General features: G+C 41.6%; 1 protein-coding gene across 4 annotated transcripts in view; it reads right to left on the reverse strand.

Annotated features, from left to right (window-relative positions):
* The window catches only part of dbn1 (drebrin 1), a 135,173-nt gene that overhangs the window by 57,005 nt on the left and 50,249 nt on the right, over window positions 1–27,919 (reverse strand). The window lies entirely within an intron of this gene.

The raw sequence follows: 27,919 nt of genomic DNA on the forward strand, positions 1-27,919 counted from the left end.
GGCAAAGTGCCTCTCAGTCTCAGTGTTGTAGATGTGCAGTTTGTCTTTTTCAGTTTAACTTTAAATGAATGAAGACTGACACACAGGAACAGCCTGGTTTGTTGTAAAGGCAGCAACGTACACACCTGTATCATCTGCATAGAAACTGACATTGAAATGAATGCTGATACTGACCATCTGAAAAAAAGGGGTGGAAATACAAAGATCAAAGCAGCACAAACATCTTTTTCATTGCAACATGGCCAAACATATTTTGATTTTAGTGGTTTTGAAATGTTCCATTACCTATCAACTTCTCCAACACAACATCATTGTCCACAATCACTTCATCACAGCTGGATGGATTTTTCCTTTGATAAATAAGACTCCCTCAGTGCTATTCATAGCTGTCTGTGAACATAGCTGGGTTTTTAGCTCAGCAAAAACATGAGTAATTTTTTAATAAGCTACATATTTCTTGTGTTTGTGGTTCAGTCTGGAGGCTGGAAATAGTTCCTCTAGTTCCTGTCTCACACAGTCTTCATCTTCTGCTGCTGCTGCTCCAGCTGTATACAGATGTGATGTTACATAACTGACTCATAAAGAGTGCATTTACTCTATCTTGATGATATTTACTGGACAGAATCAGAAACCTTACTGGAAACAGTTTTGGAAATGTTCTCATGTCACTTTCTTGTTATTTGTTCAAACATACATTATTATTTATTTTCTGATATTGTCATTATGAATTATGTTCTGTCATTATTTTATCTCATTGCCGGCTTGAGGATGGAGTTGTGAGGGTCTTGATATATTATATAGCTGTTCTGTATGTGGTTACTTCCTTTTTATGCAATAAATACTATTTTCATAAAGGAAAGTTGTGTTGTTTTTGTTCAGTAGTTTGGCAGCAATAATGTTCATAAAAAATGATAAAACCCACATAGATGGTGACTTTTAAGGGGTTCAAACAGCTTAAACCAAGAAAAATTAGCATTAAAAACATTTAACCTGATGAATCGGATAAAACACCAACACTAAATACGAGACAGAGGCGATTCACCATCGTCACAGATTCTGTGAGCATGACGCTTTGTGGGCAGATGAGGACTGCAGCTTCCAGACAATCCATTTAATGCCTTATAATTGATTCATAGAATTTCTGAAGTATATTCTGGCAGCGATGGGAAGTGAATGAAAGGAAGCTCTAAAACTGGGCTAATGTGCTCTCCTCTCCTTTGGTTCCATCTGAAAAGCCTCAAAGCTGCATTTTGGACCAACTGAAGATGATTTAGTGATTTCACAGATTTAACTCCTTGAGCTTGATCCTCAAAGTCCAGAACATTTAAACATCTTTCTTTTTTTTTTTTAAACATCAGTGCCAATAAAAGAAATGTGTGAAATACGATTGGTTCAGAGCTGCTGGGCATTTGTGTGTCATACTTTTCCAGTCACGGTGATATATTGATGAATAAAAAGGCATAAAAATTTAAAAGTAGTAGGAGGACGTCCTACAGTCCATACAGTTTGACCTCTAACGCTCTGCAGGCACGTTTTATATAGAAAAACAACACTGGGTATCTTGTGACTGTTAGTCCACTCATGCAGGAACAAAACAGCTCAAACAAAGTGTGTGAGGGCAGCGAGGCGTGATGACAACACCGCCGCCGCCTTATCACTCTGGTCCAGACCTCCAAGATCCAACAGATCTAAAAAACCGTCTTTGAAGCACAAACTCCAGCAACATGTGCGGTTCATCATTATCATAATTGTCGTTGTGTCTCACTGTGGAGTGCAGCGGGAGTCAGATCGCAGAGATCTAGGTCAGATCAGTTTCTGAATGACGGTCAGAATCATCCAGCACAGAGCCAAACAACCACAGTGACACATCGCTGCTGCTTCAAACTGTTAAACACACATCTCCATGAACACACAGACACACACACTGTACTGTAGTTTATTTAGAGTACACACACACACAAAAACGACCACTAGAGAGTTTCATGTGGATTAATCCGCCGCTGAAAATAGTCCCCTATCTCCTGCTGCTTATTTGATAAAAAGGACAGCGACCAGCTAAGCCCCACAGTCAGCCATTTTAATCAAATTCTCCCTCCCCCCCTCGACTACAACAGCGCCCTACCTCACCGTTCCTATGGTTACCATGAGTCTAACATTTCGGGTCGATCAGGAAGACATCTATCCAATCGGATTTCACCGTGACCTCAACCAGCCAATCACGAGCTGATGACTCTTCTGCATCGTCAAAGCTTCAATGTCTTTGCCAATATCGAACTAAACCAGATTTAAGCCAAATACACAAACCTGTCAGACTAATCATACACACTTTACCTACATATGATCATATCTCGTGATGTATTTTGATTGAAACTGTCCAGTTAAAAAAGAAAATGTACAGCGGCTTGTTTTGACCTGCAGTTATGTTTCTTATTAAGGCGACACCTAGTGGACGTTGCAATTATTACAGCGGTAAAAGGAAAAGTGCAGCAACATCGCGTAAATACGAAACAGCCTAGAGACTAAACCAGAACTAAAAACTTTAAATATCTGAAGTTTTGTGCTAAAGAAACAAAAAAAATCACATTTCTCTGTAAAACTTAATTTGATTAAAGCAGAATTCATCAAGTTCCCTGATAAAATTGAGATTGTCCAGTAAAAAAAAGAAAAGAAATTACGCAGCGGCTTGTTTTGACCTGTAGCTAGTTACGTTTCGTAGAAGGCGACACCTGGTGGTCGTTGTCATTATTACAGCGGTAAAGGGGCATTGCGTTAAATACGATAAATAATATTCAGGAGGAGGAGGAGGTTGTGAAGGAAGGATGCGCCAACTAAAAACACAACCATTACTTCACCGTGTTGTTATGTGCAGGCTAATTCATCACATCTTTTCCTTGAAGCTAAAACAAGCCGTGGCTGTTATCACCGTAACCATGGTGACGAAGGTTTTTGATATGGACGGACTGACACACGAGGTTTGTTTCCTCCTGTTTGTGTTACATCACCAGAGCACTTAACCTCCCTCCCTCTCTCGCTCTCTCTCTCTCCTGTCTCCGTCTACCTCTCTCGCCCTCAGTCCTCTCAGATCCGATCGATAACGTTCACTGAGCAGATTGTTATTAATCCCTGAGGGGAAAACTGAGCCGTTACACAACCAAATAAAAGGAAGGAGCTAGATAAAACTACATTTAAAGGGGAGGTGGGTAGGGGGGGCTCGCTGCTTGTCCTTCAACAGGGTTCAGGTGACCTTTGACCTTTGAGTAAAATAAGGCAGCGGCTCCTCCAATGCGCCGCCGCCGTTGGTCGATCTGAAACACGGAGGATTAATTTTTACCGAGTGGAAGCAAAATGTCAAGTTCTTCTAAAAGTAACGAGCCGCCAGACGAGAGATTAACAGACATCTTCTTCAGATCAGAGCTGCTGTCGCTTAATCCTGCAGTCTGTGATCCAGCATCGTCCGTAATTAGATTAATGAAGCCGCAGGACCAGGGAGGACAGGAGGGGACAGGGGGACAGGAGGATAGGAAGGGAGGAAAGGAGGAGAGAAAGACAGGAGGACAGGAAGGGAGGAAAGGAGGAGAGAAAGACAGGAGGACAGGATGAAAAGAGGACAGGAGGATAGGATGATAGGAGGACAGAACGGAAGGACAGGAGGAGAGGACAGAACAGGATGAGGCAGGAGGGGACAGGGGGACAGGAGGAGAGGAAGGGAGGAAGGAAGGACAGGAGGAGAGGACAGAACAGGTTGAGGCAGGACAAGGGAGGACGGGACAGCAAGATAAAAGGAGGACAATAATAATAAAAAGAGGACAGGAAGACAGGTGGAGAGAAAGACAGGAAGACAGGACAAGATGAGGCAGGACAGGACAGCAAGACATGAGGACAGGAAGACAGGAAAGGACAGGAGGAGAGGAGGACAGGACAAGAGGACAGGCTAGGAAGACAAGATGTGAAGAAAGGACAGGAAGACTTGGACAGGAGGATAGGAAAGGAGGACAGGAAGAAGGACAGGAGGAGAGAAAGACAGGACAAGAGGACAGGACGAGGCAGGAGGACAGGAGGAGAGGAAGACAGGAAGAAAGGATGACAGGACAAGAGGACAGGACAGGAAGACAAGATGTGAAGAAACGACACTGGAGGGCAGGGCAGCAGGAAGACAGAATGACAGGATATGAAGAAAAGACAGGACGAGAGGAGAGGAGGACGAGAGGAGGACAGGTAAGAAGAAGACAGGTTGAAATGGACAGGAGGACGGGACGAGGGGAAGACAGGACAGGAAAACTATAGACAGAAAAAAAAACAAGTGGTGATGTTTCGACTTCTGTTTGTGTGCTGTTTTGTTTTGTTTTTACTTTACATCTGTAGAATATAATCTGTATCCATGGCAACCACGACATGAACAAAAGCAAACATTATTTAATTTTGATCCTAAAAGAACAGCAGCTCCTCTGATTCTCTGATTGTTGCACTTACAGTATTGTGATTTATAGGAATATAGCCTATATAAATACAGTATATTCAGATGTGTCCAACAACTTCTATCTCTCCTGACTCTGAGGAGAAGGTGAATTTTAGAAAATAAATAAATAACTAAATAAATAAAAAACAGAATAAAAGAGAAAAGGACACCTTCCTCTCCTCCTCCACATCAGTTTTCTATTGCTCCCCCCCCCGTCCTGCAGGTTATTTTTAGAGCCTGGTGGATATCTATAGCACTGGGCTCTGCAGCATCTGTCGCTGCTGCTGTTCCTTCACCTTTTCTATTATTTACATCCACATTTACATTTCACATTCGTTTTTTTTTCTTTTCTACTGTCGGCCTGAGTAGAGCTGCAGTAGAGCCGGCTCTACTCTCCTACTCCCCTGATGTGTGAGTGGTTGTGTGGGAGTGAAGATGTGTAGGTAGCTGCAGGAGGACGAGGAACGAAAGAAGAGATGGAAATATTCATCTGTTCCTGGAAAACCATAATTCTCATGTTTGTTTGTTTGTTTTTCACACTAAAACTAGAACCAACCAAGCTGCAGGAAACAAGCTCTATGCTTTATGTCACAACATCACCTTTTATCTTCATAATATATAGTTATATATACAGCTCTGGAAAAAAAACACTCCTATTATTTTTGCTTAAATCAGTATCTCTTCATGTTCTTATTTTATGAGGACGAGTATAAAAACTACTGCTGTGGTGGTCGCCACTATCCTCTCGCAACAGGACCAGCTGAATGGCAAAAACTGTGCTTGTATGCCAGTAGTACCTTGAAAATAATGGGAATTAAAAAAAAAAAATTAACGATTGCTGAAGCTGTGCAAAGCTAGAAAAAGGCTCTTTATCAATGAGAAACAAAGAAGAGCCAGGCTGAGGTTTGCAAACCAGTGTTGAAGGACTCAAGACCGATTCTTGACCACATTTTCAAGACCAAGACCAAAACCAATCAACTACATTTTTACTCGGTCCAAACTAACCCTAACCCCCTTGGTCTTGGTCTTGACTCTGTCTTGAACCTTCAAAGTCTTGGTCTTGTCTTGGTATTGGTCTGCTTTAGTCTTGGGTTAGGTGGTCTTGACAAAAGACAATGAGGATTGGACTCAGGATGGGTGTTGATCTGGGGGTCAAGTTATCCTGGAAGAAAAACTGTCTTCCTTCTGCTCCGACTATTGTTCTCCAACTCCACCATGTCCACACAGCCCGGGTCAATCAAGGTGTGGATGAAGGACCGACCACCAGATCAACTAGACCCTGTCATGACCAACCTGATCTCCAGACCTGAATCCCATTGAAAACATCTGGAATGTGATCAAGAGGAAGTTGGTTGGACAGCACATGACACATGAGAGCTGTGATTGAAAATTGGGGTTATTCCACCAAATACTGAACTCCCCCTAAGGGAAAACATTATTGTGGTGTTTGAATATTAACATTAACTTTATCCTTTATCTTTTTTTGTTATTTTGACCATTTGTCATTTTTATGATATTCTTATTTGAATTTGGAAGAAATGTCGTCAGTCGTTTATAGAATGAAACAAAAATGTTCATTTTACTCTCCCACATATGTATAAATAGTAAAAACCTCATCATTTTGCAGTTGTCTCAGAGTTGTATACATTATAGCAAGTGTAGGCCTCTCAGATCACCACAAAAGGCCCATATGTATACGTATACATGTTTCAACTTGTGACTTATAGACTTTTAAAATGATCTACACTGAGCCTCTTGTGTCTTAAAAAGCTTGAGGCCTGTTTCATGTTGGCATCAGCTTGAGAAGTCAATACTTTGTGGCTATTTTCATCACTAATCTGCCTGAAATCCAACACCAGCACAAACTCCAACCGTTCCCTCCTCGACAGAACTACAGAAATAAAAATAAAGAAAAGTTACCGACAACAAAGTCAAACCTGATTGGACAGTTTTCTTTTCTGCTTGTCTCGCCTCGTCTCGGTTGTGAGAGGTGCCGAAGGTCGAGACGAGGTGACGAGTCTCAGATATCAACTTCACCCTGAAGCTGATGCGGAAAATGCTTGGAACAACCTTTAAAACTGCTGCAGATATTCATGTGTGTGTGTGTGTGTGTGTGTGTGTGTGTGTGTGTGTGTGTGTGTGTGTGTGTGTGTGTGTGCATTGCTGAAAATCAGGCACAAACTGTCCCAGAGTGCAGAGTAAGCCTCATATTTTACATAATAGCATTTTGCTGTTACGCTGCAGCTCCGTGCTGCCAAAGGAAAGAAATAAACAAATAAATAAAATGAAATGAAATAAATAATTAAACAAATAAAAGCCTAATCCGTCTGGGTGCAGTGGGACTTTGAGAGTTTGGGAGTTGATCTGCCAACGAGCCCAGAAGATGAGACCTTACTTAAAGTGACAGAGAGCGAGAGGCCGGGTGAAGTTTAAACAGGATTTTGAGAGGGGATGCAGCAGGGGATGGGATGGGAGGGGGGCTGTAACGCTCATGTCCTCATTTTACACTTGAACTACACTCTATATAATTAATAATGTGATTAATTATGAAAGAATCTTATGATTGTACTATTTTAATCTATATTTACTCCGCAATGTTCTTTCTTTGCAATATTAGGTTTATATTACACTGTGACTATGTGTAAAATTTGCATTTGTTAAATTAGCTGTAGGGACCAAAGCTGTTTCTGCACCAGGCTGTAAACATGTTTATTACTGCTGTAAAGTGAAATGACATTTTAGTATGTTCAGTCTATGGGGACTGACTTCCTGTTGGAGACTCACTCTAGTGGTCAGGAGAGGAACTGCAGCTTACTTTTTTTCAACAGACAAAGTAACAAATAAAGGGACAAAAGGACATTTCTGACATTACCTTGACATGTTTTGAGTCGAAACATGTCAAGGTAATGTCAAAAATGTCCTTACATCTGTTAGAAAGAAGAACAAACCTCTACTAAACTAAAAAAAAAAGAAGACACAATGCTTCATGATGCAAGAAAGCGTTCCACCTTTAGTGAAGAACTGAGTCTCCTCTGTCGACAGTAATCCCAGTTCCCACAGGAGGATAATGACAGTGACAATGAAAGGTCACGGTTATTGATTCAGCTCGTCCACATCATTAAAGGAGACTTGGTGGACCGACTCAGAGCTTCATGTTACCGCCCTGTAAACCTTTTACTGTAAATCACGTACTTACCGTTCATATTTATCCATTCTTTTCTTCTTTTTTTCCCCAAAATGATAAATATATAAAAAGGCTGAACTGAGTCATTTAAGTCTCAGATGTTTTTTTAATTCAGTTTCAGCTCTATTTAAGTCAGTGGTTGTGAAATAAAGGGTTGTTTTCACATTGTTTCATTTTTTTTAGCTCCAACTTGTGGCATACTCCAGACAGTTGGTACAGACATTCACATAACTAACGGACCGCACCAGAGTTCAACTGTCATGTTCACACTGACCCGACCTGAACAACCAATGGCGTACCGTTGTGGAGCCAACTTCGGCGCTGGGTTAGAATAATAAGTAAAGAAAAAATAAAGAATAGCACACAGCACACTATCCAAAATTAACAGTAAATCCAATAAACTTAATTTTCCACATTGTAACGAAAAATTACTTAATTAAAAAAAAAGTATTTTAAAGCTGGCTAGTGTGCTGCATAAGTTAATATTTACTTTATCCAGATGTAAACTCCTTCAACACATACACAATGATTTCTTACATTGGTTCAAGTCTTTAAGTGGTCAAATAGCACCTTTTTCGGGTGCTACCCACACGCTTAGCTGTGTTGCTCATTCCATGAATGCACAATCCTTACAAGTTGTACCTCATTGTAAAGGTGACCAATCAGTCTTTCCAATGATATAAAATACAACACCAATTGGTATTATTAAAGGGGAGAAATTATTGACTGAAAAAACGTGTCCGAACTTAAAAGTAAAACTGTACGGCTGTTTTGTGCCGACAGAGATCCACGGATCCACTGGCTCATTAATGCTAATTCATGCTAACAGAGTGGATTGAACAGGCAGGGTGTGTGTGTGCAGAGCTGTAGATCATTGGACGAGGCCTCTGTTACAAAGCTGTGTGCACTGGGCCACTGTCATGTTCAAATAGCTGCAAGGCATCGAGCATCCACGGCTGATTTATTGGACGCCGACTGCGAAGGGCTGCAGGCGGAAAAGCGTGTTTTTTTTCCCTCATAAGCAGCTGTTTCCTCACTGCACATGAACTGAGCCGCTGCAATATTTTCACGCTCATTTGGAGACAAAAGTGTGTTTTGTTTTGTTTTTTTCTCACATAAATCACAACGAGTGCAGCTGTAAGTGACGTCTCCACTGGTAACCGTGGGGCTGCATCTCTAAATGTAAAATCAATCAGTGCACAATTAGCTATCGGTCTAAATTGATGTTGGTGTCAGTGTTGCTGTTGTCGTTATCTGGATTGAACAGAACCAAACAATATTTGTCCAACCGAGCGGAGAGGGCGTCAGAAAATAGATTAGTGATGGGAATTCAGAGCCGGTCGGAGGTGAAGAGGCGAAAATACTTTGGATGCTTCGACGAGATCGTGAAACCATTGCTTTGTCAGCATTGCAAATTAGAAGATATCGATAATCTTTCAGCAAATAGACAAATGATGTTGATGGATTGATGGAGTTGGAACTGGTTCTCAACTGGGACCAGCTCTAAATTCCCATTACTAACCTTAAACTTTAATTTGTCTTATCTTATCTACAGTTCCCCCTCCCCATTTTTTAAAATGATTATTATTTTATGTATCTTTATGTGTCTGGGCCACATAGGTGTTGGGTATGTCTAATGTCTGGTATTAGTATGATACTTACTGTTATCGTTACTGTAGTTTAGACTTGTATATATGATGTATTTTTTGAGTCTTACTGTCTTCTTCTGAATGGGATGTTTGTTGTGTTGTGTAAATATGAGAAATAACTAAAAACACTATCAAACACATTATCATCTTATCTACATCGTCAGAAGGTAAATGCAAGCTGGACGACTGAAGAGTTTCAACATCGTGATTATTACTCTCCTTCTGTTGCTCACCCTGAGGTTTCTCAGATTTTTCCCTGTTAAAAGGGTTTCCATGGAGTTTTTCCTCAGTCGATGTGAAGGTCTAATGACAGAGGATGTTGTTACGATGCCATGTAAAGCCCTTTGAGACAAACTGTTTGTAAAAACAGGCTATACAAATAAAATTGCCTTGCCTTGCCTTCGTTTTGCACTTTTCAGATGTGGATGTAAATAAATAGAGAGAGGCAGAAGAGATGGAAAGGAAAGTGCTGCACTGCTTGTATCCAGGCAGAGAGAACTTACCCACAATGCCCCTGTGTACTCACATAATCTGCCACCCTCCCTCCTCTAAAACACACACATAAACACACTCTACTAAGGCAGAGTGCTTAACTCAGCAAACTGCAGGCCAAAGCTGCTATCGCTCATTTGTCCCTTTTGTTTCCCGCTGTTGTTTACTGCGTTGGATCAAAACCACCGTAGAGGATCATGAGTATTTCATTTTAAAGGTTTTGTTTCGCCGATATCAAAGCATGCCATCTGATGACATGTGTTAGCTGCACATTGCAGACAGACAAACTCAATAAACTGGAACAAATTTATAGTTTCTACGCTTATGGATGGCAACAATTCACCAGTTGTAGCTGTAAACATTGTTGTGTCTGTGCGGGGCCTGAAAGAGAGGTCTTTACAATAAGTCTGAGATATAAAAAGACAGAGCTCATATGACTTAGAAAATCAGACTGACAACTGTGACTTAAATGCTCAGAACTGCAAATTGAGCTCAGACGTGACTGACATCTCAACATTTGGTGACGCACAAGAAGAGAAAGCTTTGGTGATTATACTCTGACACGAGCTTGGTCATGACCGTCTCAACTTTAGAAACTTTTGAAACTTTTCTGTGACTTCTGGAACTTGTACAACTTTAGAAATCATACATGATTTACGAGACTTGCTCATGACTTTGAAAACTCATACTTCTCTTTGGGAATTCATCCATCCCTTTGGGAACTTATTCATGGTTTGGGAAACTCAAACGTGGCTTAAAGAGCTTGTACAAGACTTTTGAAACTTTTCCATGGCTTTGAGAACTTGTACATAACTTGAAAATCCACATACTCCCCTTTCGGGAATTGGTACGTCACTTTTGGGAACTAGTTCGTGGTTTGCGAGCTCATACATGACTTTGGGAACTTGTCTGTAGCTTTGGGAGTTAACGAGTTGACTTTGAAAACTTTGAGGAACTTGTACTTGGCTTTAGCAACTCGTACATCACTTCAAGAATTCATACATGAGTCTACGATCCTCATACTTCACTTTGGGAACTCATATATGTCTTTGGAAATCTGTGAATCACTTTTGGGAACTAGTTCATGGTTTTGAGAACTCATACACAAGTTTGGGAACTTGTCTGTAGCTTTGGGAGCTAATGCATTGACTTTGATAACTCATATATGAGTTAAAGCAGATATCAGTGGCACGGCCGTTTCGGCTAATGCTGTGTTCAAGGCAGGCTTTTGAAACCGTAAGTTACAGCTTCAAGTCACAACTACGACTTGGTAGCGTTCCAGGTAACCCGTAGCTCGTGTTTTTACCGTCCTGTTGTCTGTGAAAGTTCCCTATAACGGCCACTCGTAACTTCCGACCCGTGAACTCGTACCAGATCGAACTGGTATGACTTCACAGGAAGGAAAAACACAAAGTACGAGTTTCCTTGAACGCACCATGAGTTAGCAGCCCCCGCCCTTGTCAGGCATCAATTGGTCCTCGTGCTACGTCACCACATTCACGCGCATCCCTTGGCTGCACACACAGCCCTTCATGCCGTTCTCTCCCCTCATTGGATAACACTTGTATCCCACAAGGAAAATTTTCTCCTCGGGTTACAGCAGAGCAGAGTGACGGAGAGACTCGTGTTTAGGCTGAAATACTTAAGGAATCACTTTGGAAACTTTCAGATAATTTAAGGAACTCATACTTGGCTTTAGCAACTCATACATCACTTAAGAAATACATGACTCTACGATCCTCATACTACTTCAGGAATTAGTGAATCACTTTTGGGAACTTGTTTATGGTTTTGGGAACTCGTGCATGACTTCAGAAACTCATACGTGTCCTTAAGAACTTGTACATGACTTTGGGAACTTGTCTGTAGCTTTGGGAGCTAATGCGTTGACTTTGAAAACTTTGGAACTTGGAAATGAATTTGGGAACTCGTACTTGGCTTTAGCAACTCGTACATTGCTTAAAGAACTTGTACATCACTTTAGTAGTGTCTACATGACATGAGAGAGATATTAGATTAGTTGTTTGAGTATGAATTTTGGGTTTTAATGACTTTGTTTGAGCACAACTTTGAGGACAGGAGCATGAGTTTGGCCGAGTCACCAAACTCATGCTCCAGCTGCACTAGAAATTAGTTTGGTAACTTATTTGGTTGAAAGGCAAGTTGGGTTTTTGAATGCTCTGGGACTCTTAAGACTTGACTCAGACTCAACCACAAAACCAACACACAGTTTATTTACATCATCTACACGTACGACCAACGCAGCGCATCAGACCCTCAAAGTGACAGCTAATGCCTAACACCTGTTGTGGTTTTGTTGTTTTCCTGGCAGGATTTTTTTTTTCCGCCGTTTCTTTCACAACCATCCATCAGTCGGATCCCTGCGGTATTGGTGTTGGTGTTGCCTGGTATTGGCTCTGAAATCAAAGTTTCGGTCTGGCAGCAGCGTCACCACCAGGAGCAGCACAGGAATGCAGCAGATTTGTCCCAGCCATCAGATTAGACAAACTACTCTGTGCTCCGCTCGACTGAAAACCACACGAAAAACAAAACCAGGTCTCTGGGAGCAAAGCATGCTGAAGGGAACAAAGAGCCGTGTGGGTGGGAAGCTTGAAAATTGAATTGGGTTTTTTTCTACCGAACACGGTACAAACTGTGTCGGTGACGTCTGAGAGGTCGACACCATGACAGCAGGCAGTGGTTAGGTGAGATATCATGTCCAGGCCGAAGGACCAGGAAGTTGCCAAGTGAATGTCAAACAAATGATATGATAAATATGCAGCTGTCGATGTGAAACCGCAGCAGGCGTCAGCTCCAAGTCTGACTGCTACGAAAAACACAGTTTCTGCACAGAAGCTGGATTCAATGCATTTTCTGCTGCCACTCAACAAAAGCAAATGATTCTGTCAAAATAATAATCACTTGATCCGAAAATGTTTGACAACCACCGCTGAAAAACACCGCTGATGTTTCATAACAAAGCTTCACAGCATCTGTCAAGTACGTGCGCCCATTGTTGAACATGAGAAGTAAAAAAGTCCTGAATTTTACAACGATCCACTTTTCGTTGGCCGACTGAACTCTGAGCGAAGGTCTCTGTTAAACTTAACGTCTGCCCCGTTTTCTTGCACTATCACTCACCGTAGTGACACAAACCTGCAGGGGAACTGTTTGCTGAGTTTCTGGCCTTTTCAATAATATATCACTGTACTCTATGTATGTATTATTCATCTGAAAAAGAAACTAACACAACACTTGGCCTAGATATAATAACTTCAGTTTGCTTTGGTATATTAGAAGGTACATGTGGTCATGTCCCAAAACCCTGTATCGAGTCCAAATCCTGTTGTGTTTCTAATTTTTAACTTAATTTATTTAATTCAATTCATATCAGTTTTATTTGTATCATGCCAAATCATAATTCACATTATCCCAAAGCTCTTTAAAAGGGGAAGTCCAGACCTTTAACCATTATTGACCAACAGTTGACCAACCAACAGTTCCCACAGAAAGCTGCAAAGGGAGTCAATGAACAGCAATAATGTTCATTGTTAATTAACAGTGAAAATACAGTTTTAGGCAATGGTGAAGTAGTTCCCCTCAGGTCTGTGAAGTGTTGTAGCCTCTTCCAGCTCTTTTCAAATTTTACTTTTCATGTTATATATGAAAAAAGTCCAATATAGTATGTTGCTTTTCTAGCTATAATTAACAATGTATACTGGGCCTATACGTATTCATTATATGAGGAGTTCATTTGCAAAAGCAGGTAAACGCCATTTTGGAAAAAATGAGCTGAGGCTTGTAATTTATTCTTCGCATATGTTTTCAATAAAGCTTTATTTTCTGAGAAACCTCTTTTTTGTTATGTCATATCTCACTTATATTATATTATATTATATTATATTATATTATTTGGTATAATATACTAATAAATATTTATTTGAAGAGGTATAAAACAGAACAGTTCATATAGAACCAAGTAGATGCTAATGTTTTGTGTTCAGATGCAGTTCCTCCTAAAGCCACTAGGTGAAATTCCTGGTTGTCATTGTTACAATAATTAATAAACACGACGCAACATTAGACAAACTCTCTTGTTATGGTTACGACATAAACACCATGTATCCATCCATCACGACCACGTCATATTTACTTCAACCACTAGATGTCGCCTGGCAACAAAACCTACCATAACAACAGCTTTAGAAAGAAAGGCTAAGACTGCGTTAGCCTTTCTTTCTAAAGCTGCCGGTAGAGAGAAGATGTTTTTGCATGTCTGAGTGTTTTTTTTAATGAGTGGATGTGATCAGGAAGGACGACGGCGGCCGGTGCTGTGCAGAGTAAAGCTGCTCTCAGCCTCCCGTCCCGTCCCGTCCCGTCCCGTCCCGTCCGTCCCCTCTCGCCCCCGCTGGGACCGGACATGTTCAGCCAAATCCTGCGCCGCAGACACACCCCTGCCATCCAAATCCCCATTTAATACCAGGACATGACAGACAGACTAATGGAGAGGTGGGAGAGAGAGAGAGAGGAGGAGGAGGGAGGAGAACAGACTCCCCACCACTCCAATGCTCCTCCTCCTCCTCCTCCCATCCCGTTCACTCCTAAACACACTGAGCCGCTGGCAGGACACCACCTGAACATCAGACAAAAGACAAAAGACAAAGCTGCTACGATCACGTGACCTCAGGATGACGCCTCCTCCTCCTCCTCTTCATCATCATCGTCATCATGTGACAAAAGCTGCTCTCAGATTATTTTAATACACTTTTATCACATTTTATCAGGCTGTGTGTGTGTGTGTGTGTGGCAGGTGGATTACCGTCAACGTAGAAGATCAAGACGTTTAACAACATTTAATCTGACGTGCAACGACAGAAAACTTATCTTGGGTAATTTTCACTATTTTATACAGTTTTATAATAGTATTAAAAATATAATTTTAATTCTGAATGACTGAATGATTGAAGCTGTGGATTCGTGTTCAGATTTCATGTTGTTGCCTCATTCAGACTCACCTCATCTCACCTCACCGATGCTGCTGCCTCTCTTTAATCCCATTCTTTATATTTTTGTTTTATTTTTTTTTATATTTCTGTTTGAGTGAAGCAAACATCTGTTAATATAAAGTGTAGAAATCATCGTCCAGTCTGTGTTTCAGGTCAGAAAGAAATGCGGCTGAATCCACTGAGAGGAACTGAAGCCTTCAAAAGGATCCAAACAATAGAAACAACCAACACACACACACACACACACACACAGCTGCACATGCAAGCCAGCATCCATCCAGGTGTATTTGAGCTTGAGTACAGTCACACACAAACACACAGCTACGGTGTGTGTTTGTTTCGTCCACCTGAGGCCTGAGGAGTGAATCCTCGTTTCTGAGCTCAGTGGTCCACAGGGAGAGGAGATCATCACCCTGCAGCCACGAAGCAACAAACTCAGCTTTGTTTCTCCATCTGTCTCGAAGAAAGAAACATTTAAAGAGGAACTCTGCAGGATTTTTACCGACATTTTAATGAAGCAGCTCCAGAGTCGTAGTGCTGGTTAAATCAATGACTTGTAACTTGTTCTAGGGAGAATGGAGGCTCTCTGCCTTCCACCTAGCGTCTCTTAGCTGACAACCAACCTTGTAAGATCAGAGCCTCTGACCCGGTGTCCCAGCTCTCGTCTCTGCGGCACCACCACACAAACGTAACGCGCCCCGTAAGCTGTAATCTCTTGTTTATGACAGATAAGACTACACAAATATACACATGGTAGATGATAAATAACGTTATCCACCGCTCCATGGATTGATTTCTCACCGGCTTCGTTGAAAACAAATGCACGTGGAGGAGAGGAGGGTTAGCAACTTGGAGAGTTCAGATTTAAACAGAGACAAAAAACAACTAGACTTTAATCACAGTATGTTTGAGCGTGTGGATGATCTGTATGTGGACGACTTGCCGGTGGTGTTTTGTTTCGTGTCAGTCAGATTTCAGAGTCTGATCTGCAGCGACTGGGGGGGGATCAGCTGTTCTGGATGCACAAATAAATCAGGGCCAAGAGACGGCATCAAGCTAAGTCATGCAGAGTCGGGTCGGCCTCGTCAACAAACTGAACGGGCTCTGATGTGGCCCACATACCCAACTGAACAACGACTGATCTGAGCTCGTCTGGAGGAAACATCACTGCTGCTGCTTTCATATACATCTATATTTATTCAGGCAACAAACCCTCTGTTGGTGCAGGTTGGAATCGATGATTCAATGTTACCAATGTTCCCCAAATGCCTCACGTGCAGGCTGCTTAATAATACTATACCAGGTGTACAGAACTTTAAAGGAGACATTCTGCCCCTTTTCCACAAATTAAGATAGTTCCCATGTGACTTAAATGTGACATGCTACAGTCAAAATCCCCCAAGGATCAAACATCACAGCTCTTTCTGTTCAAAACGGCTAGTTTCAGTGCCTGTCCCTTTAAATGCAAATGAGCCATTGCTCACCAGGCCCTGCCCCCTTTACAGGTACCGGTACTCACAGGTAGGGGTGGGATTATGCAAATTTGAGAACTAATGACATCATTGGATGGCAACTGAGGGAACAAACCACATGGATTTCAACCTCAGGAGCCTGAAAATTACAGATTTGTTTTGTCAATTCTCACATTTTAAGCCAAAAGATCCTTCAAAAAGTGATATTTCCATCATATGTCCCCTTTAAGTTAGCCTTAGAAGCTATGCTAACAATGGTATGTATTCTCGCTAAAGTTACCACAATAAGGCCCCTCCCCCTTTTGACCACTTCATGGCGGAGTCAGTCTTCAGACACATCATGTATGACGTATCAGAGGCTACATCCATGTTTATATAATACAGTTTAAACATAAGAGTATGAAGCATTTGAGGTTAGAGGAATTTAATATATTTCAGTTCTTTTTTAAAACTCTCCAAATAAAACAACCTGAGACAGAAAAAAATCCCACTTTGGCTCCAGATAACTCATCTCATGACTCGGTTTTAAGACGACGCCATGATTCTGTGTTATGTTATGTGACGTTTTTTGGCTGAAGACGCCGACAGGTTTTCACTGACCAGCTGCAAATCTCCTTAAACACACACACACACACACACAGTATTCACAGTTCTCCTTTAAATTTCCTGAACTGAAACACGACTGGATGACTCTCTGTCTCTCTCTCTCTCTCCCTCTTTGTCGTCGTGATCCAGGCTGAAGGAATTTATCATCCACAGACATTTTAATAGTATTACCACATGTGGAGAGAGGAACAGGGGGGTGGAAGGAGGGGGGATGAATATGTATGAGTCAAACCAAAGAGAGAACCACAGCAGCAGAACTGAAAGACTGAATACTCTTCTCTTGAATCACTGCCTCCGTCTTTCTTACTGTAACCCACGTAACTCACACACACACACACAGACACACACACACCAACCAGCAGCAATAAGACAAATGGCAGTGTAGGTAAAGAGACGGGACGTGTCTATTTTCAGTGCAGGAGAAATTCATGATTGCAGGTTTGTGATTGGTCCGTCAGGTGAATGCAACATTTTTCCACTTTGTTATTAATGTTCCTGTAGGAGGCGACTGCGGCTCTGCAGGCGTCAAGTCCTGTCTCTCATTTTTCATGACGTACAAATAAAAACGAGCTGCACAGAGTGAAAAAAATAATAATACCATATGATACATGTTTATTTGGCCTCGCTGATTGTTTATTTGATTACACACTAGTGCTGTGGTACTTGAGACCGGTCTTGGACATCTTGTTTTTTTAAACCACAAATGTCTCTGTCTCACTTTGGTTTCTGTGATGTAACTCAATAAGCTCCAGATAATTCAAATAGTTGTACTGAAGTATCTGCTTGTGTTAAACCATCTGAACAACTTGATACAGTGATGGTCTTGGAAATGGTCTCACATTGGTTTGGTCTCTGTCTTGACTACAACACTCTACATTTGCTGTTTTTCATACTTTTCACACCCTAGAGTTTAAAAGTCAGTGCATTGGACAAAGACAAGTGTTTCTAATTGATCTTTCATTTGTTTCCAATGTGATCTTGTGTTACTTTTACTTTTCTTTAATACTGTAAAACTGATGTTGATTGTGAAGTATTCCTATATAATAATGTTCTTATTGCTTTACCTCAATATATTTCTGCATCTAAATAAAATGTGGTCTGGTTTCAGAAGGAGCAGGTTCAACATGACAAAGTCAGTTTGTCACATCAACCTTTCTGCTGCCTCTCCACTACGACTGACCTACATATACATCTAATGTTAATTATATAGCCTACTGTACATATAAAATACTATTCCCCTTTAAACAGCGGCCCCCACGCCTCTGCCTGCCTCCAACATGAAACCGAGTCAACACATCCTGTCTTCTCCTTCCTTTCCCCTCCTAATCCAGACTCAATAATTGCCTGTTTAACTCATCAACTGGCGTTTTTTTTCCCTCTGCACCTCGGCGGAGCCCATAAACTCCATAAATCACTGGATATCTCCGGTAAATCCCTGAGCCTCAAGTCACCATCCAGCCAAACATACGATATACGAGAGAGGGGAGGGAACATCTCAGCAGCGGCGGCAGATAGAGGGGGAGGGGAGCATGGATGGAGGGATGGATGGAGGGATGGAGGCTTATTTCAGTGGATTATAGCACATTTTTCTACCTGGAGTTCATTTATAGACACGTCGAGTGGAGGGAGGATTCCTCTGCTACAATCATGATAAACTGGGACGGAGGTGGAGACGACTGACTGGCATTACAGTGGAAATAAAGGAAGGTGATGATGAGGAGGAAACAGACAGAAAGAGAAAGAGAAAGAAAGAGAAAGAGAAAGAGAAAAAGAGGAAGCTGTGATTACTAGAGGTCGGTACCTTTCACATTTAAACCGGTACGGTACCTCAGGGATTCCCAAACGGTGGTGTACAAGCTGCTGCTCGGGGGTGCGTGACATGAGAAGGGAAATGGCAACACTATGGTGTTGTACTTCACTAATAAATAAGTCATACATCATTTCAAATGGGGGTTTCACAGTGTAAATCAGTTAGTAAACCTGAATTAAAAACATGTTTATATATAAAAAAAGAAGAAAAAAATTAAAATGTACCCAAAATTAAGTTGATAAATACACTATGCCCTTTTTTTATGTGTCGTGCAGTGGGGGTGAGCCAGCTATAGGTCGGAAAATAAAAGGGAAGGCATGGACTAAAAAAGGTTTGGGAACCGATGCGGTACCGGTTCATGGAACGGTTCCTGTTTTCAGTACTTTTTTGTGCATGTATGGCAATTAAAGTTATTTTATTTATTTAAAAAAATGTCAAAATTTCAGAATTTTGAATATTTATTGATATGGTTCAGTGTAGGGTTGTCCTGAGAACCGGTACTTTGGTACCAAGTCGATAACAACAAGCAAAAAATACATCGGTGCCTGCTCTTTTTTTGGTATGGCTACTGGTAAAATACAACTTTGCCTTCATCGGGCCGTGTCAGTTCCTGTTTGACCTGACGGGGGCGCCCGTGGTCTCTGTGCGGCTACAGTCAAGTGTAAACGCGGCCGGACCTCAATCCGCTCCACCTGGTACGGTACCAATAAAAGTACTGAATTTGGTAGACTTTACATCAAAGAATTAAAAAACAAACAAAAAGCAGAAACAAAGTTTGAGGAGAAATTTACTAACTTCTAGTGAAATAATAATATTAACAGGATAATAAGTTAAGATAATAAGATAATAAACGTGTTATTTTCAGCTCTGAGATGTTACAGGATCATTTGCAGAGAGTGAGGTTGACATCAGTGTCAGACCGGGGAGGTGAGGACGACAACAGTTCAACCATCACAGTCTGCTTCTGAAATAAAAACCCAGCACCAGCTTTGTTTTTCATTATCACCTGCTGCAGGTGTCAGGCTCACACTCACAGCCTCAGACGACTCATGTGAGCGACATCGACGTCGAGGTGGAGGGCTGAGTCATCACCACCCGACAGGACGCCACTTTAGAAAAAGCTTCTGCAAAGAGGAGCTGCACCAACGACGTGCATCTCTCCTAGAGCAACCATCAGTTGAATAAATTGTTTTTTATTTGAATTTAATTTTAAAAGAAAAAGAAAAAGAAACATCTCAGATCATGAGGACGTTTACTACGATTCCCAGGATGCATTTCAGCAGGAAATCTCCATCACTTTGCTCAAAACTGTCGTTTTCATCATGATGTTGCAGAGTTCACCAACAACAGATGCAGAAATAAAGTGTTCGGTTTTGCTTCTTCTCCATGGCAACAGCTGCCTGAGGCTCATGGGTATTCTAGTTTTTACGGCCGGCCAGGAAACCAACTACAACTACATGAGCTCTTCCCAGAAACAGAGCGGGGGGGTCATGAAATCTACATCGTCTGGAGGAGGAAACACAATCCCAACTGACAGCTCTGTATTATATTGATGATTATCTGCTGTATTTATGATATACGAAGTAAAATGTAATTTATACATCAACATTTTATTCAATCAACTTCTCTTTAAAACAAATATGAAAAATTAGACCCCAAACAAAAAAACAGCCCAGTCTTAACTAGTGATATTTATCTTTTACAGTATAATATAAAGTCTCTCCAAAATTAAATGAATGTGTCTTCCCTCCAGTCTAAATAATGAAACCCAACAATATCTATCCTGAAATCTAACCGTCCAGCAAAACATCAGCTTAAGGTAAAGTTAGTGTTAAATCTGATTAACACTGGAACAAATGTGAAATTCATGTCACTCGCTAGAGGAAAACCAAAACACAGCGCTACCTTAAGTTTGGTGAAGATCAATTTACAGTAAATACAGTTTGAGAAACTGAACCATTTAAAGACCAGGATTATCTAAACTAGTACAAACAAACATAATGAGCCCTTCTTTGAGTCTTATTTGTGTGTTTGGTTAAATCCTGACTTTATCCCCAGAGGTCATCCAAACATGTTCTTGGTTGTGACCTGGTTTTGTTTATTCCACATATTCTCTTTCTCTGTCAAAATGTCCTGCCTACAATACCCACAATGCAACTTCACAGCCAACAGGCCAACAGCTAACATACAGTAGCTTGTAGCCTCCAACTAAGGTATTTTGGCGGCTCATTGCTCCTCACAGTCTGGGATTTAATTTAATACATGATATGAAAAAAAAAAACACTGCCACATTTTTACAGAAGAGAAACGAGGAAGTTGCAGAGCGGTGATGGAAACTGTAGTTTCAAACCGTCCACTTTCAGTCTCTGTTCACAGAGCTGCAATACCGTGGAAATACAACAAAACTGTGTTTGTGTTCAATTCAGATTTTTAACAGAGTTCGTCTCATACAGTTAATATGAATTTTTGCTGTTTTCTTTATCTCTTATGGCTCTTTACACACCGGGGACGTGACAAATAAAAGACATGAAAATGAATGTGAAATATTCTGTGGCAAATATTTCACATCAAAACCGTTCATATCGGCGGCAATGTGAATATGCGACAGACGCAACAATTATAAACCAAAGTTTAGTCGTGCCATAAACCAATACAACACACACCTACTGGTTGATTACCCCTCACGTATTCAACAGCAGTTTGTTTACGTTACCAATTTGTGTTTTTGCCGATTTGTTGGTGCGAAAGATCAGAAAAATGAACCTCAATCTGTCGCATTTTCACTACGTAACATTCATAGTGTGTGTGAAAGGACAATGAAAACCAGAATTAAAAAAAACAAAACATAATGACGTGCAAATTTTACACTTGATGGCTCTAGCGGACGACCAATGCAAGGACATTATTTAAATGAAAAAAAAACCCATATAGTTTGCAGTTTGCAAATTCAGTATATGAAGGAGTCACGTCCTTCAGAGGAAGACAACGACTCAGTTTTCACAGGAATAGACAGGATGACCTCGTCCGCCACCTTCAACGAAAGCTTAAGAGTAAACAGTTCTGAAGTAATTGTTAACACACACAGACACACACACACACACACACACACACACACACACACTTCCAAGAACCGATCAGACTGTGATAGGTGAATTCTGTGGGAGGACGGGGGCAGGAGGAGGAGGAGGAGGAGGAGGAGGAGGAGGAGGAGGAGGAAGAAGGGGTGATTTTCCAATCAAAACAAGGCTGGTAAACTGTGCCCATGTAAGGCCAAGTCTCTCCTCCTTCTCCGGTTGAACAGCAGCAATTTGTGGTCAAAGCCTGGAACCAGAGAGGAGAGAGGAGCAGAGAGAGAGAGAGATAACGTCATCATCATCAGAGAAAGAGAGGAGGAGGAGGAGGAGGAGGAGGAAGGCCAGGCTGAAAGCTGCTTATCATTCCTTTAGTTATCAAAGGGAAAGTTGAGTCTTATTTTGGTAGTTTCTTGGCCCTACTTCCTGTTGACCACAGTAAACAATCATCCTCACTTGAGGAGGCAACAGGAATTATAACGTCCATGCAGGATCCAGTTGGCACTAAACTGGAATTCATTCAGCCCAGGGGAGGGGCAGGAGGGGGGTGGGAGGTGGATATTTGATGAATATTAGAGATAATGAGGTAAAAACCATCCAGGATCTGAAATATTTCACTGACTCACGTCTTCAAAAAAAAAAAAAAGGAAACCAACCTCTGCATGAAGCGAATGTCTCATCTTGTCTTTATCTACATGGACAAAAAAACCTGTCACTTGTCCAACACTGACACAATATCAGCTCGTTTTTCTGATCACAACACAAAAACGCAAACGTGCAATCTGAGTGAAGCCGTTGCAAACTCAAAAATGTCAAACTACATTAAAAGTCCCATTTTGTAAGGTCACCATGACTTTGACCTTTAGCAACTTGATTTCAAAGGAATGTTTTTCTTCTATCTTGGTGTTACTAAGGGTGTATTCAGTATTCTGTTGCTTGTTTGGAGCAGTTGTTCCGAAATGGGGAGCGTGTGACTCAGAAGATCTGTTCGTTTGGTTCAGATGTGAAAACAGCAATCGCACTCGGATGCGGAATAAAACAAGCAGGCTGAGATCGGGGCTAAAATATGAAGGATGACTTGGGTTGGCTTCCTTTTTTTTGATTGAGTGTGGATCAACAATATATAAAACTGACTCAGATCAGGTCGTGTCCAGGCTTCAGGTTTTAATTTTCAAGCCCAATCATACCTCTATTCCATGGTTTTTGTTTTTCCCGGGTAAGATTTCTGACGAATGAGAGAAAAGTTGGTTCGTACATCATGGCATTTGTTTACAACTTTGAACCGAAGCTTGGGGAACACAAACGACCCAAAAGAAAAATGCAACGATCGTATCAGTTTTGCCGCTGAACTGAAGCAAAGCAAACAAACCTTGGTCTGAACACAACCTAAGATATCAGCTGTGCCTCATGTTCAAAGAGCTTCATCCTTCAGAGGACACATGTGAGGGCCGATTACGTCATAGCGTCGCAACAATAAGGCCTGTTCCAGTTCGAAGGCTCCTCCTCCAAACCTATCCTTCGATGCCGAGGACGCTGATTGCATTTGGACGTAATCAGGAAATGCTCCAGAGACTAGACCGTCCCATTGGTAACAGTTGACGTGGCCGTAGGAGGAGATGCCTCTGTAAACCGCGTAGGCTGTGACCCATTAGGACACAGTTATCATGTCCAAGAGACGGATGGACAACCTGAAAACGAAATGGCCTCCGCTCCAACTGGATTAATAACGAGATCATTTGTGGTTTTATGAATTTGTGGCGTAGGAAAACAGTCACCCCTCCTCTCTCAGCTGCTCTGCACAACGTCTCTGACACATCCTCCTCTGCCTCTAAAGTGTTTCACCACCTGCACAATGTGAAAAAGCAGCAGAGATATTTCTGGTTTCAGAGAGAAGAAGGAGAGGCCGCAGGATGAAGTACGTCTCTCTTCCCCATTGTCCTCTGTACAGTTAATACTGCAGCAGGCTTTACTGTAAACCAGATGTCTGCCTCATACTCTAAGGAGGTAATGCAGGTCAGATCTGCTTCAGACTGGTCCAGCTTCGTGTGTGTAGCCAAACCCTGGCGAAGAGGAATGAGAGATAATATTTCTCATTTACTGACAATAAACTGTCGTCCAGCTTCTGGCCGGGGCTGCAGACTGAGCGGTTTAGTCTCGCGGGCCAGAAGAAATCTCAGTCTGTGTCCTGCGGGACGGAGAACTGAACATCATAAAGATGCCAGACCAGAAAATCCTCAGTCTAATCTTCACAGCCAGGGGTGAAAGGTCTCAGAGGATTTTCAGAGCGAGCCTGACAAGAGAGATTTGGCTGTAAAAATCTTCACAACCAGAATCCACTGGTCTCTGAATTCCTGACCAGCAGACTCGACCGGGTTGGTGAAGTCACAGATCGTAGTTTAAGGACCAGGGAGCGAAATGTTTTGTCCGTCAGAGGCTGCAAGAGAAACTCTGCTTCCTCTGAAATGTCAGGAAATAAAAGGTCACATATGAACTCTTGTGTTTACGTTTCGTTGACTAAAAAGTTCCAGTGATCGGATCGCAATCGTTTAGAGCTTGTCCACATAAAAGTCCAGGTGTAAACGCACCCAAGACATGTTCAGGATTGACTGTGATCCGATCGGCCAAACCACCTCTGAAGGCGGTCAGGGACGGACGCATTGAACACAAGTGGAAACGGTGACGCGTGCTGTATCCGCATACAACTACACCAAAACAAACAGAGCGCCAGAAGCTGTGGAAAACGTTGTGGATGGAGTGAGGATGAGAAAAGTGCAACAACAGCACAACTTAACAGATAGCTGCAGTTTTCGCTTCTTTATTTACTTTTTTCTTTTTTAAAAGACCCGCGCAAATATGTGATGGGATCTAAATCGAATCTCAATGTGGACAATGGAGCAGTAAATGCTGTCCGATCAAACTGTATCCAGATACGAGATATTGAGACTCATGTCAATACATGAGGTGTAAGACGAGTTTGTTCAGAATCAGCTTCTTATCGCAGGTCGACGGACGCGATTTTCTTCTCATATGTTTCCGTAGCGTTAACCTGTACCTGTTGAAGCTCAGCGTCCATGGCGGCAGAGAAACTAGACTGTCATTGGATAAATGCTGTGATGTCGTCAGCGTCTCTGGGAGTGAATGGAGCAGTGGGCGGGGCCTGGACGCTGGGATGATTGGAGGATCTTGGAGGATTCGTCTAAAGGCTGAATCCTTTTTTTTGATTGACAGTGATTTTGTGAACTCGAGAGATGAACTGCGGCTCATTTCTCGGTGTTTGGTTGGTGATAGAAACTCATTTCCATCATTCACTGTAAATAAAACACAGTTATAGCTTCACCTTGTTCGGTTTAACATCATTCTCACATTTCCTTGTTCGTGTTTAATATACCATAGTTTCGTAAATTCAAGCATTCATACTGTAGGTTAGGTTGTGTTTGGTTGGGAATGGTTAGGGGGGATAGTGGGGCATAAAAAATTGGGCACATTTTGTGATGTAGGCTGAAAATGAGCTTCCCCTCTCTGAAGGACTGGTGTCTGTACCGGAGCTGGAGCTGGAGTCTAGACAAGAGCCCATTTGTTCCATCTATTTGTGAGTTTGACATTTCAAAATAAAGCTGTTAGTGTGAACAAGCCAACTCAACTTCTTTTTTCTCTCTTTCTCTCTCTCTTTTTTTTTTTTTTTTTTTTTGTTGTATTTTGAACATTTTATTTATTTTTTGGCACAATTAAAAAGACGCCAAATTATCTCATTCTGTCTGAACATTCATGAGTTTACTGCAGAAACAGGAGCTGGTCAGTTATCTTTGAGATGTCCACTGGAGATTATGGGATCCTTCGACAGTGTAACTCACATTGAATGTATTATTACTATGTAAATGTGCTCTTTTTCTTCATCTGTCTTTGCATCTTTACATCTTTATTTTATTTGCTCAGATTCCCCATATGTGAAAACCTACTTGGGCCCTGATTCTAGTTCAGGTTTGACTGAGTGATGATGATTATTGATGCAAACTGGGGCACCAGGGCTCTAAGGGTTTTTAAAGTACCATCGATTTGCCTCCATGTGGCGTCATATTTGATTTTTTTTTTTTTTTCCTATGTTGGTAATCGGGTCAAATCAGAGGCTCAAACTCCGTGTGACTCATTTTCACTGTAGAAATAAATCATCTGTTCTATTGAAAAGGCTTTGGTCATTAGCTCAGTGAGCTCTGGTTACGTTATTATTACATATTCTCACTTTCAATCTTCTTTTTTTTGTGTTATATAGTCGACACCGAGTTATTTAAGAACATCTGAAGCCTCTCATTATTCTCCCATCATGCACTAAGGTCAGATTCATTTCAGAGGAACATGACAGAAGCCTTTATGTGTGATTCTGAATGTGTCTCCCACATGGGTTAATCACACAGTCTGTGATCAATAAGGATCAAACTTTGAGACAATAATGATGGGATTTAAAGTAAAAGGAGCCAAATCCACTTTGAAATTGAGTGGAAAATATTGATTGTTAAATTATATGATGCATAAAGACAAAGACAGAACTTGGATGAAGTGGAGACTCCTCTTCTCTCTGACGTTAAACAACATTGTTTACCAACTGTCACTCGTCCTCACTAAGTCCAATTTGGCCTCGTGTCAACACTACTCCAGTATTTACACCTCCCTCCGCTGACCTCTTTAGCTCCTAGTTTCAGTTTCTATCCTCTCACAAATCCTCATCAGCTCCGTCTAAACCTCCACCACCTCCTCCTCCCCCACTCTCTGGCTGCACTTCTGCTTCTACTTCTCTTTTATCTGGAATACGGTCGATGACACGATGGTTAAAAATGATGTTGAGTCTGTAGGATTTTTACAACAGAAATCCGGTTTGATCATCACCTTTAGGTTTTCTACTCATGAACTATTCAAGGTCAAAGGTCACTATGATCTCACAGGCCTCCGCGCGCATGGGGCGAAAACATTTGCCAAGAATGTTTTCATTGATCAAGAATTAAAGTCGGAGGTTCGAAGACGAGATCAGATACCGTCGTAGTTCCGACCATAAACGGCGATTCAGCTGCATTATTCCCATGACCCGCCGGGCAGCGTCCTCGAAACCGAAAGTAGGAAACGCTGGGCGAGCCAACCACCAAATAATAATATCAAAATAACGATAAAGACAAAACGATATACTTATCTAAAATGGACCCATTAACAAGTGTGGGTAACGTAGATTCATCCACATTAATATGAGACTCTTTAATAACCAAATACAAACTCCTCGTTGCGCCTTTAAAAAGTCTATTCATTATTTGGTCTGGCACTGGAGTGAGTGAACCCAGCCTTCCCAGAGATCAAAGACAAGAATTACTTTAATTTACTCAGCCCCAAAGAAAAATTCATACAACTTGTTCTTTCTTGTTTTGCCTTCTAGCTTTTCTTGAAATTGTGTAGACGCCCAAATCGCCACCAAACATTTTATTTCGTTAGTGAACCACTGCAAATTATTTTTTCTCCAGGTTATCAGTCGCTGCCTCCTCGTCCTCCTTCCTGCTCGTCTTCACAGCCTAGAATAAGACACGCCCACTGACGATGTCACGGTTCGCAAGGAGGAACCAATTATTTCTTGGTTTTCAAGGGAACCGACTTTTCAGGTTCTGAACCTGTTATTTTTTCAGTCTGAACGCTAAAATTGGGTTCTGGAACCGAAACCGGCACGAAGCCCTGCTGGTGTGAAACCACTATCAGTGGGATTAACAACAGGTACACTAATTCACAAAGTTGCGTTTAAGATTAACACACACATACACACTCTCCAAAAGCAGTGATTTCTCATATTCATCAAAACTATTGCGGGAATATTGATTAAGTTGTTGAACTTTTCAAACGAATCAGCATCTTAATACACATGTGCTTTTTAAAAAAATGTTTTTGTCAAGGACAAGACAGCTCTGTCCACATCACACACACACACACTCAAGACACACACTCCCAAAACCAGAGAACAATCACACACTCAGAGATGACGGTGATGTTTCTGTCCCAGGCGGTGTCGGTGTGACTCAGACGTCCACAGAGGACAAACACTGGCCTCCGTCCCTCCTCCGTCCCTTTGTTTACACAGAGACAAGAGGAACCAGGGGAGAGACGGTCGACGGTCGACGGCCTGGTGTTTCAGTTGGAGGAGAAGCGAG

This window comes from Trachurus japonicus, chromosome 14 (genome assembly GCF_045865225.1).
Source record: "Trachurus japonicus isolate A0001 chromosome 14, Traja_1.0".
Taxonomy (NCBI): Eukaryota; Metazoa; Chordata; class Actinopteri; order Carangiformes; family Carangidae; genus Trachurus; species Trachurus japonicus.